Genomic DNA, 16,056 nt, shown 5'->3' with positions numbered 1-16,056 from the left:
AATTCTGTTTCTTTTTACATTTTTTGCTTTGGGATGTTATAATTTTATCTGTTTCCAAAACAAGTACCTGAAGGTTTAATTTTTTTTACTTTTATTTGTTTTCAATACAAGTACCTGAAGGTTTCAATGTAAAGGAGCTAGTCTGATCCTGGTTGGAAAACCAGTTGTGCCCCATGCTAGTCTCCTGATTGATATGTCAGAGCAGCCTATGTGAATAAAGTACAGGTTCAAAAACTGGTTTGGTATGTTGTGTACATGTTCATTGTTGTGAGTTTAAGAAAAGTAGGTTAGTTTCATACATTAGCAACACTACTTTTGGTATACTTTTCAAAGCATTTGAAATAAGCAATGATGGAGCTTTCAGGTGATGTATAAAACACATCTGAGTTATTTGTTTTGTGGTTTTTGTGCTGATTTAAATACAGAGTATTGTTCTGATGGTTGGTAGACTGGTTTAGTACCCTACAAATAAAACCATTAGAGCCTTTCAGATTGTAGCCTAGCCTATACAAAAATTGAGGGTAAAATTCTAGCTTAGCTACTTTTTGCTAACTTGGAAAGGAATGAGGCTAGGAAAAGTTAAACTTTTAGTAATAAATCCAGGGCCAAAAGCATATTCTGGGAAGGTATTATTACCTTAAATTGCAGCTTGGAGCAATCTAAGGATTTTTTCTTATAGAAACTCCAGAGTTGATAATACATGACACATAGTTGAATATGTACACTTGACTAGTGGTTAGATGTTGCTGATTTGAGTGCTTCCCAGTTATACTTCCATTATTTTGTTGACCATTTGTTGTCAAGATGGTTCTCAAAGCTGTTTGTGGTTTGGGCAGCAATGGTATATGGCAGTCATTTGTTCCAGAGGTTGGCAACACAGTTGGTCAGAAAATGGGTGCATTGTCACTTTGAGGAGAAATGCCTGGATAACAGTAAGTTATGTCCCCTTGTACAAGAGTCTTGAGATGCAAGAGGAAGGAGATCAGGAATTGCCTTTGAATTAATAGGTTTATGAACCAGAATGGCCTCACCCTGTCTTCTTCTGTCAACCAGAGTTGGGAGTTTCACCTTGAATAGCCTTATAGGGTAAGGGAATTCATGCAGTCCACTCACCATCTTAGTGGCTTGCATGCACTGTCTTCTTTGCATGAGTGCTAAATTTAAGATGTTCATCAACAATTACTCCTAGGTCACATTCTTCCAACACTGGAGAAAGGGACTGACCATAAAGAGAGTAAGTTGTATTGATATTCTTGTATCCAAAGTGTAAAACATGGCATTTTGACACATTGAAAGTGAGTAGTCAAGATTTTGCCCACATGCTAAGGAGATCAAGGTATTTCTGTAGTTGGGAAGTATCCTCAAGAGTGCTAGCTGGACCCATTACCTTGGAATCATCAGCATATAGTGTCATTTTGCTTTTAAGCACTAGAGGAGCTTCATTTATGAAAATATTGAACATGGTGAGGCCAAGCACACTACCCTGTGGACTACCCCACTGATAACAAGCTGAGAGGAGGAGAGGATAGGATTGACATCTGTATCAAATAGTCTTACATGCTGAACATGATTCCTCAAGAAGTCCAAAATTCATTTAAGAATTTTCTCCTCTGAACCAATAGATTGTAGCTTAAGCTCAAGTCTCTTATGATAGACTTTGTCAAATGCTTTTGAAAAATCAAGAAGGATCATGTCAACAGGGATTCCCAACTCAAGTAGTTTTGTAATATAGCCATTTGACTTGAGCAGATTAGTACCAACTGATCTGTTGCTTTGGAAACCATGTTGAGAGCTGTTGAGAAGATGATTCTGATCAAGATGCTCAATAACTGCTTTGTTGACAATACATTCAAGAATTATTGCAAAGCTTCTATGTTAAACCTCTTCTGATTTCTAAGTCTTCAATATCTGGCTGATCAAGATGCTCAATAACTGCTTTGTTGACAATACATTCAAGAATTATTGCAAAGCTTCTATGTTTAACCTCTTCTGATTTCTAAGTCTTCAATATCTGGCTACTTGACAGGTCTATACATATTGAAATGTTGACAAAACAACATTTTACCAGGATTTTCAGATAGGCCTATGTTCTTTTTCTCTGATTTTAATTCTGAAAATACAGTTCCTGTTATTTGAGTAGAATTTTTAGGCACACCAATGGTTTTTTTTTCCTAAATTTAGGAAATGCATTTGCACATCATTGAAATCTTATGAATCGGGATTGAGAAAAGCTGTGAAGCTGAAAACACTTTTGTTGTAGCCTACTCTATTTAAGAGGAAGATCTATTTTGCAATGTTTCATTTTTATAACACAGAGATTCTTAAAGGTCATCAAGGGTTGAGACCCAGTAAATTTATGACAGTTTATATTATTGACTTACCAATAAAGTGAATATACCACTTGATGCCTTTTTTTATACTATTTACAAATGTAATAATTGCTTCTATTGCAAATTCAAATTTTAGCACTTTTTGACCTAACCTTATTATAAATAATTTTAGCACTGAGAAAATGTAGCATTATTTTTCCAAAAACAACCAAGAAAAGATGGGGTAAGTGTTTAGTCTCATCACAAGCTGTCATACTATAGTTCTCCTAGAAATGCTATTTCTAGGAGCATCCATTTCTGGTTGACCCTTCTCCACCATGGGGCAAACTAAAAATGCATGAAGTGGACTTGCTTACAGGTAACATTACCTATAGAGCAAAGCATATTAGTCCAAGAGTCCTGTGGGAAGCAGAGCAATGTCTGTACTTTATATTTATTTAATTACCTTAAATTACCTTAAATCGCACTGGCCGGCGAATAAGGTTGGGTGAACATCCTGTAGATTCGCCGGTTGAGTGATGGAGGTGGAAGTGCGTTGTCTAGTTCCATTGAGTAGATCCACTGGCCTCCCAGTGTAGTTTCCACTCCATCGCTGCCCAGTCTCGGTCAATTGCTTTTTTGAAGTTGTCAACAGTTTTGGACTGAACTGTTTCTTCACTAAGGGAATTCCACAGTGGAACAGCACGAGTTGAGAAGAAGTTGGAACGTTCTCTCCGTGAGCTTCTTTGTTGCTGGAGCTTCTTGGTGTGGCCCCGGGTGTGGCTAGAGAGCGACTTATTAAAAAGCCCTGGTGTGACACCATTCTCCAGCAGCTTGTGGGTCAGGATTGCATCTCCGCGTTTCCTCCTGTACGTCAGGGTTGGGAGCTTGAGTTTCTTGAGGCGTTCAGGGTACGAGAGGTTCTTACATTTGGTAGGTAGTTTTGTAGCCCTCCGCTGAACGCTCTCAAGGATCATCTTGTCCACGACATAGTGGGGAACGGCAAGAGAGACTCCGTACTCAAGTTGCGGTCTGACCAGTCCTGTATATAGCTTCCTGATTGTCCTGGGAGATCTACTGGTAATAAACTTTTGTTTGAGTTTTTTTCAGTTTTATTACTCTTTGTTGAATAAATATAGAATAAAGACCTTGCCCTGCTGCCCACAGGGCTCATGGACTAATATGCTTTGCTTTATAGGTAATATCAGCCTACCTGTAACTAAGTCCACTTTATACATTTTCAATCTTGTTGGAGGGGGATTTAAGAAAGCTAAAAAATGAATGTAGTTCTCTAATAATGACAAAGAAACAATATGCAATCATCAGAATATACAGTAATATGCACCTTAGACAGCTTGTGATGAAACAAAACATTTACCAAAGATGGTGCTGAGAAAACATAGGCTAATATTATTTTCTCAGGAAAAGCCTAATAGGCTAACTAATATTTTCATTGATAATTTGTTGTTTTTAAGAGCTTAAATTAGGATTTGCAATAGAAGTGATTCTTATATTTGTAAAGAGCATAAAAAAGGCATAGAGTGGTAGGCTATCTTCAATTTATTAGTAGGCCTAAGTCAATAATATGAATGGTCATAATTTTACCTAAGATTTTTTATAGGGAGAAGAAATGGAGGTAGATACTTCAAAATACCTTCTTGTGACATACTTTTGTCTGTAGACCCATCCCTGAAATTTTGATTTCCCTAACCTAACCCACTTCCAAGATAACAAAAAGTAGCCAAATCAAAATTTTACCAAATTGACATAAGATGTGTTACATTCTTAAGTCTGTTTCCCAGACTATTTGATGCTTTTAGCCTAGCCTTAAAAAAAAATACCAGCAGAGCAGAGAAAGGCTACACAAATAGAAAACGGATTTTTCCTTACCTGCCTCATCGGATATGTCAATCATTAAAAGGTTGTATGCAAAGGCTGACTTTATAGGATTATGATGCTTGTAATAACTGACTTATAAAAGTGAATTTCCATTTTGGAAATTATTCTAGATTTCTTTCATTTCTTCTCCGAATAAACTTAGACAGAAGATCTCTTAAGATGGCGTTCGTAAAGATGCTTCGTTAACCTTCTGTAAGCCTTTCAGTGAGCAAGCATTAAAGTTAAACTTTAGTTAACTTTTTTCGTAAAGTTCTTAAAGTTAACCACCAATAGGGAAAGAGTTCTAGAGTAAAACTTTTAAACAGGTTTGTGGAATCAAGAAACTGAAGATATGCTGATTTCTCTAGTCCAAGAACAATTCAAACCTTTTTTATTGGGCCACTCAAAATATAAACTGTTTTCCTACCATTTCAATTCAGTGTGAATTTTTTAATGCTATTGACTAAAAATGGAAATTTTTTTGGGGTTCGAAACTTTGCTGTTGACAGTTCAAGATAGTTTACATTCCAGTCCGGTAACCTAACCTTGTATTAATAAGAACGTGCGTATTTTACGTCCGTCTTTGACCTTGAGGTCTCATTTAGAATCTCAGTTAATTGTAAGATTGGACAAAGCTTATTTTTTAGCAAATAAGAAAAATGTAACTTGACTCTTATATAACGTCCGATCAAAATTGGACATAACCATTTTGTTAAAAATATTCGAAGTGTTCAAAAAAATTTCCTATGGAGATTATATGACCCCATAGCCCTAGGGAAAGGGTAAAAATTATAAAAGCTACCCATTGTTTGCATGTAGATACAATAATAAAAAGCATGGGTGAGTTTTATGCTAGATGTCATATTAGCTTGAAACTTTCATAGATGATTTTTTTGGGATGAGTAAATCATATAACTTGTTGGGATTAGGGGAGGGGGAGTGTTAGAGGGTTAAAAAATGAGTCAAACATTTTGTGTTTCTGATTAGCTATACTTGGAATGAGCTTTAACAGATCTTTAACGGTCTATAGAAAGCTTAAGGGGCATCAGCTCTGCTTTTGTTTGTGGTAATTCATGTTTATTTGAAATTTGACATGATTATTCATTACAATTTTTGTTCGTTTTAAGTTTTAATTGTTACACAACTCTATTTCTGCTTGTCTTTGGTTTAATATACTTCTTTACTTTTCTTGAAAAGATTCGTTTTTTGGAGGTTGTTCTTATGATATATTTAAATAGAATGTCATGATAAGTTGCAAAACTTTAAAAAACCTTGTGAAGCATATTAACTATAGTGGAAGTGTCTTGTAGTGTCACAGTAGGTTTGACCTCAGCTCGGTAATACGGAACCGAAACCGACTGTAACAACGCCGTGCAGGGCCGATGCAAGGAATTTATCAGTGAAGAAGTGTCGTTAATCTGACAAATAAATCCCACTTATTGATTCTCTACATAGGCCTCAAGGTTTCTGTTATAACAAAATTAAAAAAAAACGAGTCCTACGATTAATAAACAGGAAAAAAGCAATTGCAGGATACGAAGAAACAGTATACCTTTTTAAGTGTTTTGATGATAGATTAGGACTGAAGACAGATTGGGCCAGAAGATGACAGCAGTGGTGAGGATAAAAATTTAGTTTTTCACCCAGGTTCAAACAGAAATGTGATAATTGCACCGGTGTAGGATTTTCGGGTGGAGTATATCCAAATATATGAATGACAGTCTATTTTCATGAATTTCAACTACTTCGATAAACATGACCTGCACATTGTGATTGAATTACGGATGGGGTTGAAGAAATGATTTGACAATAAGAAGCTCTGCAGATTGCTATTAAGACAGGTCTGACTGTCCTGATTTTGACAACAACAAAAAATAGACCTTTACCGTTAAGTTTATTTCGAATCTGCTTTCCTTTAACTGTAGGTTTGCATATAAAATTCCGATGATTAGAGTTACATTTTGAGCCTTTTCTCAAATTTAAACAAATTTTGTAAATTCTTCATAGCATTGAAATTAAGAATTTAGGAAAGATAAGACCATAAGATGATTTCATCGAGTATTATTTGTGATATTGTTCTTCTTTACTTTGCTTATTAATAATTATCCAATAAAGTCTATCTAAGGTCAGTACCCCCTAACGAAGGGGGGTTGTGGGAAATAATTAAAAAGACCCACATATTCCATGCTTTAGAGTAAGAACGCCATTACAACATTTTTCATTCACCGTGTATACTTCTTCTTTTGAAGTATACACATTCAACATTTTTTTTGAAGTATATCTTTTTCTTTTGAGTTTTGCGGCTTAAAATCAGATTTCAGTAAAATCTGACAAGATTCCCTTTAATTAATATCTTGGTAACGCACGAGTTAAAAGCATGTTTTTTTGTTCACTACGATATTTCACAAAACATTTGTTTGTTTCCGAACCCTCCTTATCACTAAGTGTCATAATCTTAAACTGGGACAAGTCCAGATTAAATTTCCTTTTCTATTTATTGACATACCAGTACAATAATCTTCTATTATGCCGTCTCGCTGCATCTTCCAGATAGTTGACAATTTTACCCATGGTCTGAACTTCACACCTCCTTAGCATGTATTTTATTGCTTTCTCTCATTTCTTTATAATCATCTTTTTTTCATGTGATCTTTCACTCAGATAATTCTTGTACACGCTCCTTTTCTTCTCTCTTCAAAATAAAACATTTTTAATAATATTTATATTTGTGTTGCTAATTTTGTTCCCGAAAACCCCATTAGGAACCTCACAAATAATTCCATCCATTTTCAACACTGTCAAATTTTAAACTCCCCAGTCTAGTATTCAACTTTTCCTTTAATGTTTATCTCCAATTCTCATCCTGGAGTCTACCAGCGTCATGGCTTCTCGAATGTTAGTTAGCTTTCCAAAATCTCAGCTTTAAAATAACCATAGACAAATTAACAGACAAGTTTAAATTATCCTAGATGGTGAATTTTACTTTTGACATCAATAACAACACTCCTGTACCCTAGTATTTTAAATTGATCCTCCCAGTCTTAAATTTACGATAATAGAACCAATTAACTTAGTTGTCTTACCATCATGTGAATACCATGTTAACTTAAGAACCATTTTGTGACCAAATACTGTGTTGACTATAACTTAATTTAAAATTTAAAAATCTAAAAAAAACACATTAAAATTTGTTTCTGTTCATAATTTTTATGTTTTTACGAGTCTGACAAACATTTCAGGGGGGAGGGGTTCAACCCCCTAGCCCCCCCTGGATACGGTCTTGACTACTATGACTGATACCCTGCAATTTAGTCATAAAATGGGCGATTAACGTTCTGTTATTAATAACTTCTCAGCCTAAACAGGACTTAGCAGCAACACTATGGGACACTGTCTGGGACAAGTGTTGCAACACTTGTCCCAGCAACACTACTCCCAGTCGATGCAACACTTCCTTACTGCCTGAGTAAGTAAATTCTATATCATTCAATTTTATCTTTTCAACCCCTGGGATATGGGTTTCTGAAACGACTAACAAGTGAAGCGTCTGAATTCGTCAGTCAAAATGTCGATAAGATAGTTATTTTTAACTTCGTAACATTCCAAGTTGCAATTTTCATATTGTTCGAATCATTGACATTAATTGGACTTTGTGTATCATTCGATTAACTGGTAAGTTGTTTTTTCGGCCGGTTAACTGGCAGGGCTTTTTCAAGCATTGTAAATCAAGTGGACATAGAAGTGATTTTTTTTTTGTCACAATGTGAAAACCACCCAATTCACTGAAATATCCCTCTGTCTTGTTATGTGAATTAAACATTGAATAAACTCTTTAGACTTTTACTCTTTTTATTTTTTTTTGTCTTTTTTATTCTATGTATGTTTTAGCACTATGAAAAAATAAAACAAAAAAATCAGAGTGTTTCCGGTTCTGCGAGGTTTTGAAATTAGAAAATTGTTTTTGAAACTAGAATTTTTGCTTTTCTGAAAGAATTTTTGAATTTCAAAGAATTTTTGAATATTGAATATTCAAAGGATTCTAGTAATTCGAAAGACGTTGGGTGAGATAATTAGATGAGTTAGTTTCAATTTTATAAAAAAAAAGTTTTACCGGTTAATTGATTATTTTTTTTTGCTTATTTGCTCATTGCAGGTGTAAATTGCTACTAAAATAAGAATATTTGATAGATAACTGGTGTACTGACCAAGGCCATACATTCTTGAAATTTCTTGAACTTTCTAAACCACTCTGCTAATCAAAGCAGTACTTGTGGGTAGCCACACCTTTGACAAGGATGTAGGTTTATTGATACTTAAATTCAAATTCTACCCTCATTTTAAACTATTCCACCAAACATCTTCTATAATCAATAAGTCTCATGAATGTGGAAAATGCTTTCCACTTATAGCTATCTTCTAAGCATGGTCGCAATCAGGGATTTAGGATTCGTCTTTGGAGGGGGGAGGGAGGTCTTAAGAATAATATTTCCATTCTAAATCTGCCTTGTATTTGCCAAAGACTCCAAATTACTACATTGAGGCTTAACTTGTTTTTTGAAAGGTTGGGGGAGGCTCATAGAGGAGTTTCGTGAGAGGTGAGCTGTCTGCAGAGGTAATTTTTAAAATGCTTAAACATAACAAATACGTTAATAAAATATTATTTTATTAACCCTGCCTCTCTACGAGCTTGTCTTTAGAAACCCTTTTATTTTTGTTAATTTCAACCAAATGAGTATACTCTTTTAATTTTTGCCGTGAATGTATTTAAAAGAACTACAACTATTTTACGATTTTAAATTAAGAAATTTAGAGTGAGACTTAAAAAACTTGAACATGAAAATTGAAAAAAAATCTCAATGACATTTCTCTATCTTCAACATTAGCTGTGTTATTTTTCTTTCCTAGGCATGAGTGATAGATGAAGCGTACTTACTGTTTATCTAGGTATTTTTGTGTAGATGTTTACTTTCACACAGATATCCAATTAAACAGAAGGGCTCCTTAAAATTGATCGATAAGATTCCCTTTTTCCATATTGTATTATTAAAATGTATATTGCTATACGTGTTCACTATTAAAGGTTTAAGGGTAAAATCAGCAAAAATTCAAAACCGTTATTGTATGTTTTTTTTTTTCAAACAGATAGTTTTCATAAAACAGCCCCTCTCCCTCAAGGATGGTTTTGTGTGTGTGTGTACTACCTGATCAATTTGTCTAGTCAAGGTGTTCAGCATGCACGTAATTAGAGAGGTATACCTCTCATGTGCTTGCACGAAAAGGTATTATGATCTTTTACCTCTAATCACATCCATTTTTTTAGACTTTCAGGTAGTTTACAGGACGGTCTACAAACACAAACATGCAAGGTTGAAGCATCTGAATTTCTTGCTTTAAAGCAATGAGGTCGATGAACAACTCATCAGGTTGACGGACAACTCAACATAATAAATGAAGATGGGATTTTTTTTTAAATAATTAGTTTCCTAAGACACCAGGTCGCCGTAAATATTGAAAAAAAAACCAGTGATGCAAGATATTATGAAACTGATGGTAGCAAATGATCGTAAAAATAAATCTACCTTATTTGTTATTTGCGTCCAAGGAGAGTAAACTAATTAGTTACTTCTTATGCAACTCTGGGCTTAAATAGGCGATAGTACATAGAAAAAAACTTAAGAGTTCTTCAGAATAGCTTCATCATTCCCAAGCATTGAAGATTTCCTAATCAAAACTGATAAGCTGCTGCAAATTGATTTTGCTAAACTTTAAAGGGGTTCATACCCATGGCCAAGGTGAAAAGAAAAGATTTGACATGAAAGTAATGTGTACAAATAGAAAGAAAAAATCTAAGCGTCTTCAAGAAAGCCAAGAAATCTTTTATGAAGGATGAAGTGTAATTTCTAAATCACTGAAAAGTCGCTACTGCGAACACATACAAAAGTATAAAAAAAGAAACTAGATTCATTAATAAGACTTCAATCATACAGGTTGAATCATTTCAATGCTTTCCGCATGTATATGCGTTGCGTTTCCGTTGTGTTTAGTTTACACTGTTCGGACGTACCGTTGGTTGTCCCACGCCTGCTCCGCCACCAACACGAAACCTTGAAAATAAAACACAACTATCATATAGGGAATCAATTAGTATTGATTACGCCCCAACATTCCGAAAGAAATCCAGGGAAATAGAAAAGAATAGATTGGAAAAACATCCATCCCCTCCACAGACCAAAACTCTTGAAGAATCACAATTGATTCTCACAATTGATCACAATTGAGCGAATCACAATTGATTCGCTTGATTCTCCAGATTTTCAATTGGAAATTACACATCTTTCACAATTCACGGTGGGTGATTCACTAAAAAACTACTGTAAATGTTGAGATTCAGTTTCAACCGATGTTGAGATTCAGTTGATTCAAGTTAGTTCCATCTAGGGCCAGATATATCTACCGCAAGGGGCATTGATGCAGAACCTTAGACCTTAGACCTTAGATCCTCCTGTGCCACCAGAGGCACCCAGGGCATCCACGAAGAGCCACCAGTCATCCCGCATGTGCGCCGCTGCCCAAACATCTTCCCACTGAGATTGATGCAGAAACTCTGATTCTATGCAAAGTACATCTGGCTGCTCTATATAGTAGTAAAAAACTTCTAGTTACAAACAGCCATGCGAAAAGAGGGGTAGCAAAGTAGCAATGCTGCTTGGAAGTTTTCAAATTTGTTGGTAGATTTGGTCAGAAAATACTATTTTTACATATAACAATACTTCTTGCTCCAAAAAAGCTGTCAAACACAAGTTTTGCTTTGCCGTGAAAAAGTGGAGCATAGTAGCAATGCTACTTGGCAGTTTCATGGCCTAGTAAAATTTGTTGGCAGATTTTGTCTTAAAATACCAGTACTTCATCTATCCCCGAATTTTGGGGAACTTCCCCAAAAATCTGTCTGCTCGAAAAAAAACATTTGTTCCCTGAAAATCCCTTTCCGTTTAGAGTTGCCACCCTTAGTAATTATCACTTTTACTCAACTTGACATAATTTTTTCACTACTTTGCAAAGTTTTTGCCTCAATTATTTACTACACATTAAAAACCACATAGATCATTCAATTACTCACCGTCTTCCTGTGCTAGTAAAAGCATTATATGAATGGAACTAGACCATTTCATCAAAGATTCTCTTGTGACATGGTAAAGAATTTTACTTGAACACGTTTATGCTCACTGTAATTCTGAGCATTGAAGCAAAGAGGGTTATTTTAGGTTATCTTACTGTTTTAAAAAGAAGGATTGAGAGACAGAGTCAAACTTTAGCGTAAAGAGCGGGGCGTTGATGAGGAAGCAGCCTCTTTCATATACGAAGTAATTTCTGTTCGTTTTAAGTTTTAATGTCGCTCCTTACTTTCAGTTAAAAAAACTTGTTTTTTTTATTTAATTGCTATGAATGAATGAATGAATGAATGACTGTACTTAAAGCCATTTTACAGGCTACATACACACATATACAGCAAAATGAAAATAAGAAATTAATGGGAAATGGTCAGAACCAGCAAAATGCACTACCTCAAGGTTTAGGGATTCAGGTTTGAGCCTACTGTCCACCAAAACATAATCAAGAACACTAAAATTCATTCCTAAAATGTAAGTAAACTCACCGCGTCCCGCATCATTTCCAAACCTTCCATTTCCAATAACTAGACCAAATTCTCCGCAAATGCCCAACAACTTCCTTCTCCATTGGTTAACTTTTCTTTTCACATCTTGGCTCCTCCTAGGAATTTTGTAGTTTTCTGGAATCCTCAGTGACGTTAAATTATTTCTTGAAAGAGAAACAAGGGCGATTTCTGGTTCTTCTGTCGTATAAGCATTTAAATCACTCATCAAAACAAAATACTCTTCACTATGTTTTCTCCGTAAATATTCCAACTCATTTTCAATCAAAGTCCACGTATCTTCTTTCTTATAACTACTATTCTGTGGAGCAACATATATGCAACCTAGAACTATCTTCGATCCATCATGACACTTAAGGTTTAACTAAATAATGTTCTCAGATTTACTTGCTATTCTATGACAAACTTCGAAACTCTGCTTTTTCACAAAAACCGTGAATCCGCCGTAAAAACGTGTGTTACGGGAAGTTTCCCGGTTAGCACACAAAACTGTGTAATCTTTAACCGACAGATCCTCCGAAGGCGGGGACCATGTCTCAGTTAAACATGTTACATCACACTTCAAAAAAGACTCATTTAGACACTGTTGGTTTTTACTTATTTAGCCTTGGACGTTCCATGTCATAAACTGAATTTGTTGTACACGGCCTACTTCCTATTCCTCAAAGTTGAAAGGGCTCTTTCGTCTATTTCTGAGTGAGCGGCGTGGGGGTTCTCGACCAAGGCCTCGATTTGGTGGGTCACGAGTTATGTTCCGACGATCCTGCCTGCGACGGTCTTCGGGGCTGATTATCTCTTCTAAACCTCGTTTGCTCGTAAATCCACTCACTCCGGGTTTCATACCGTCTGCCTGGCTAGTTGCCTGGTCGTGTCTGAAACTACCGCTACGAATATCCGAGTTTACCTCTAATATTTGATCCCCACCTTCGCTTTCCTTTTCCGCGTTAGAGTCAGAGTACTCTTGCAATTGAGATCGCGCTAATTCTTTTGTTTTATTTCTTCCATTTTTTTCTAACTTTTCCTGATTCATGTTCGTACGTGAACAATTCACTGTCCACAAATAAACGAGGGCCCCTGAATTTCATCTCACAGTCCTCTTTGATTGCTTTCTGCAAAAGTGGTTTCGGAGCGTCGCGAGCAATTCTCTCGGCCCGTGTATAGTCCGGAGCTAGGGAGATGCCGCAACTCTGGAAGCGAACCGAATTTCGCAAAATCAATCTCGCAAATATTTGGTTGTGAACTTCACTAAAACTGGACGGATTTCTCCCTGTTTTTTGTTCAAGCAGAATGCGTCATCTATGTCCCATCTCCTGATTTCAATCTAAGGCAAACAGCCGGAAATAACCTCACTAATTTCCTCCGCAAGTGATCCCCAAGGTGGGTTTAGGGGTTTAAAGTTATAAAAAAATCAGGTTTGACTGTTTTGCTTATTTTTCTACCCACTCTGCGCGCCTCTGCGATTCATCTATCTTTTCTTTTATTTTCTGGATGTCCTCCGTGGTTTTCGATTACGACGCCTCATTTTGCTTCATTTGGGAAGATATAGTTTGCAGTTCTTCCGCTATCGACGCGAGCTTATGAAGGCCCACAAGCTGGTTTTCTATATTTTTCAGACGCTCTAAAATGTCTAGATTTGTTTCCAGTTGAACAGATATTTTCGTTATTTAAAATTAATTGAAATTTACTTATCTCAAATAGGGACAGGCCCACGCAAGCAGTGGCAATCACTTTGTGGTCAGTGGCCTGATGGGACCTGCCTGGCTTATTTCCCACCGTACTCCGACATCCAACAAATCTAGTCTAGAATTTCACAATCATTCGCAAACAGAAAAAGTCGTTCCACAATTTCCAAGCCTTCCTTATTGCGTATGTATTTCACTTATTGCGAAACTTCAATGATCACTGACAGTCAGTGTATTTCAAATGTAATTTATTCCAAAGTTAAATCCTGCTTCAAAATTATATCGATGCTCACAGGTCAAATGCCAAACGATAACTGATGAGATCGATGACTAGATGGGGTTGTAGGCTCCAATGCTATTACTATTATAAAAATAATGCATGCCCAACTGCATGCTTGATATTCATTGATCGCTTATACTACAACTATAAAAAACATCATTTGATTTTCTGGGAGAACAATATTGATTGGCAGCCTGGCAGTGACATGCATTATGAAGCTGTGACATTAGTTTTGACCTAATCTAATCCCCAAAATAAACAGAGAATTGCTGCAACATTGTAGTATGGCCGTTTTAGGCTACTAATCTTCCACGTTAGAGATTTTCCATTACCTACTTTAACTGTATGTACACCTTGATAGCTACCAGCCGTTTTACGATTCTTTCAACTGATAAATAAACTGTTTTGAGAGAATTTGGCTATTTGTGCGAGATGGCGACTACATCTCTTCTTGCAGAAGAGAAAGATACATCTTGTGAGAAGAGATATTTCAGAAGAGATACATCACCTGGTAAAGGAAAAAGAATATCAAAAACAGCTCTTTTTTATATTTTAGTTTTTTTTTTTTAGAGTTTTAGCTCCAGTTGGGTTGAGCTACTTACAGTTCATTACAACGAACTGCTTAATCAATCTTCAGGCACAGATATCAGATAGCAAAGTAAGAATAAAGACCATCCATTTGTACAACAATAAGTCTGAAAAGAATATAAAATTTTACGAGAAAACAATTTGGAAATAATAACTGAATTCCAAATGAGCTTAATATTGTCTTATTAAGAGGGGCAGAGGGAAGGGGCTGCAATTTTTTCGGTAAGAAGATTAGATTTAGGAAAAGTTTCAAATGGGAAATCCACTTCTACCACAATTTTTATTTTCTTTTTAGGTGAAAACTAGAATTTACCGGGAAGAAAATTAAACGCACGATTCCAAGGCCTTTAGTTACATTAATATAGAAAACCAATTAGCTGTTATATAAAAACTAAAATAAGTGAATATAAAAAAGCCTCAACATATCTGGTTGATTTCTTTACTAAGTAACTAAAACGAATGAATTATTATATTAATTTGTTGATGTTACTGATTAAAAATTGATATTTTTTAAATCTAATTTTGAATATCAAGATAAAACATAATTGACAGCTTTATGCTTCATAAATATAAGAAATCAAAGCCTTTTCAAAATGAACAACTAGACCAATACAGTCAATCCTGGAAAAAAACAATTAAAAATAGTTTATAAATAACAAAAAAATGCATCTATTCCAGGGTAAATTTTAAAATTAAACATTTTTTTATAGTGGCTTCAGATATAAGTTTATGTGTGCTCAGGCATGCTAAATTTAATGGCATGTTTTTTTTATCAGAATTGCCCCCTCTTAAAATCTATTTCCTTTTTTTTATAAATTATTTGAACTTTTTCATGTATTAATAACTTGGGATTACAACTTATGTATTAATAACTAGTTTGTAGAAAATATGTGTGTGGAAAAATGTAAAAGGGTCATTCAGTCACAAATTAGAACTCATTTTCTCTACTAGGCCTAAAGGTCAAAACCTATTGGTACATATCCAACTATGCACCAACACACATTTTTTTTATTTGCTATTATGCTTCCATGGTTTTTCCTTACTCTGCTCTCTTCCCTTTGGTTTCCTCATAACTACTTTACAGTCCCCAATTTAAAGGGAGAAGATGCCCCCCCCTGGGCATCCATATAAGCAAACGCTAGCCTATGAGATCCTGAAAATTACTTTAAAACATTCTTAAAGGCAATATTTGCTTATAGATTATATATAATCTGTCAACGCCTGTGAAAATTACGTTTACAAACCTAATACTGAAGCAAAAAACACTTTTCCTTCAAGTTTTCTTTGCTCGCCTAACCACGAATACTTGGGTCACAATCTGCAGATTTTAAGTTTTCCGTTGCTTTTTATTTTTTTAGCTTTTTTTTAGCTTAAAATTTTTTATTTTTAGCTTACTAGGTGTACATCCAGACAAAATTATTTTCCTTAATTAACGAGCAAAACTTTAACACCCTTTTTTTCGTTCAATCTCCTCTCTGCGGGAATGAATTTCAAACAATATCTCCAAAAAATATTTTTGATTTGCCAAGTGTATCGAAAAATAGCTTGCACTTTTTCAAGTTTTAGGTATAAGCCTGGAATTGAGGCTATTGAGAAGAAAATACGTTAAGAAAACAGTTGCTACTACTACTAATACCTCATCATAGC

The 16,056-nt window shown here is 35.3% G+C and overlaps 1 protein-coding gene across 1 annotated transcript in view; it reads right to left on the bottom strand.

Annotated features, from left to right (window-relative positions):
* The window catches only part of LOC136034306 (tyrosine-protein phosphatase Lar-like), a gene marked incomplete in the record, with an annotated part of 449,438 nt that extends 445,107 nt beyond the window's left edge, over positions 1–4,331 (bottom strand). The window contains 1 exon segment of the mRNA XM_065715442.1: positions 4,200–4,331.
* Between the last annotated feature and the right edge of the window lie 11,725 nt (positions 4,332–16,056).

Source organism: Artemia franciscana, chromosome 13, assembly GCF_032884065.1.
Source record: "Artemia franciscana chromosome 13, ASM3288406v1, whole genome shotgun sequence".
NCBI classification, from domain to species: Eukaryota; Metazoa; Arthropoda; class Branchiopoda; order Anostraca; family Artemiidae; genus Artemia; species Artemia franciscana.
The sequence above is the reverse complement of the archived record's forward strand: the minus strand, read 5'-3'. Positions and strand labels throughout refer to the sequence as shown.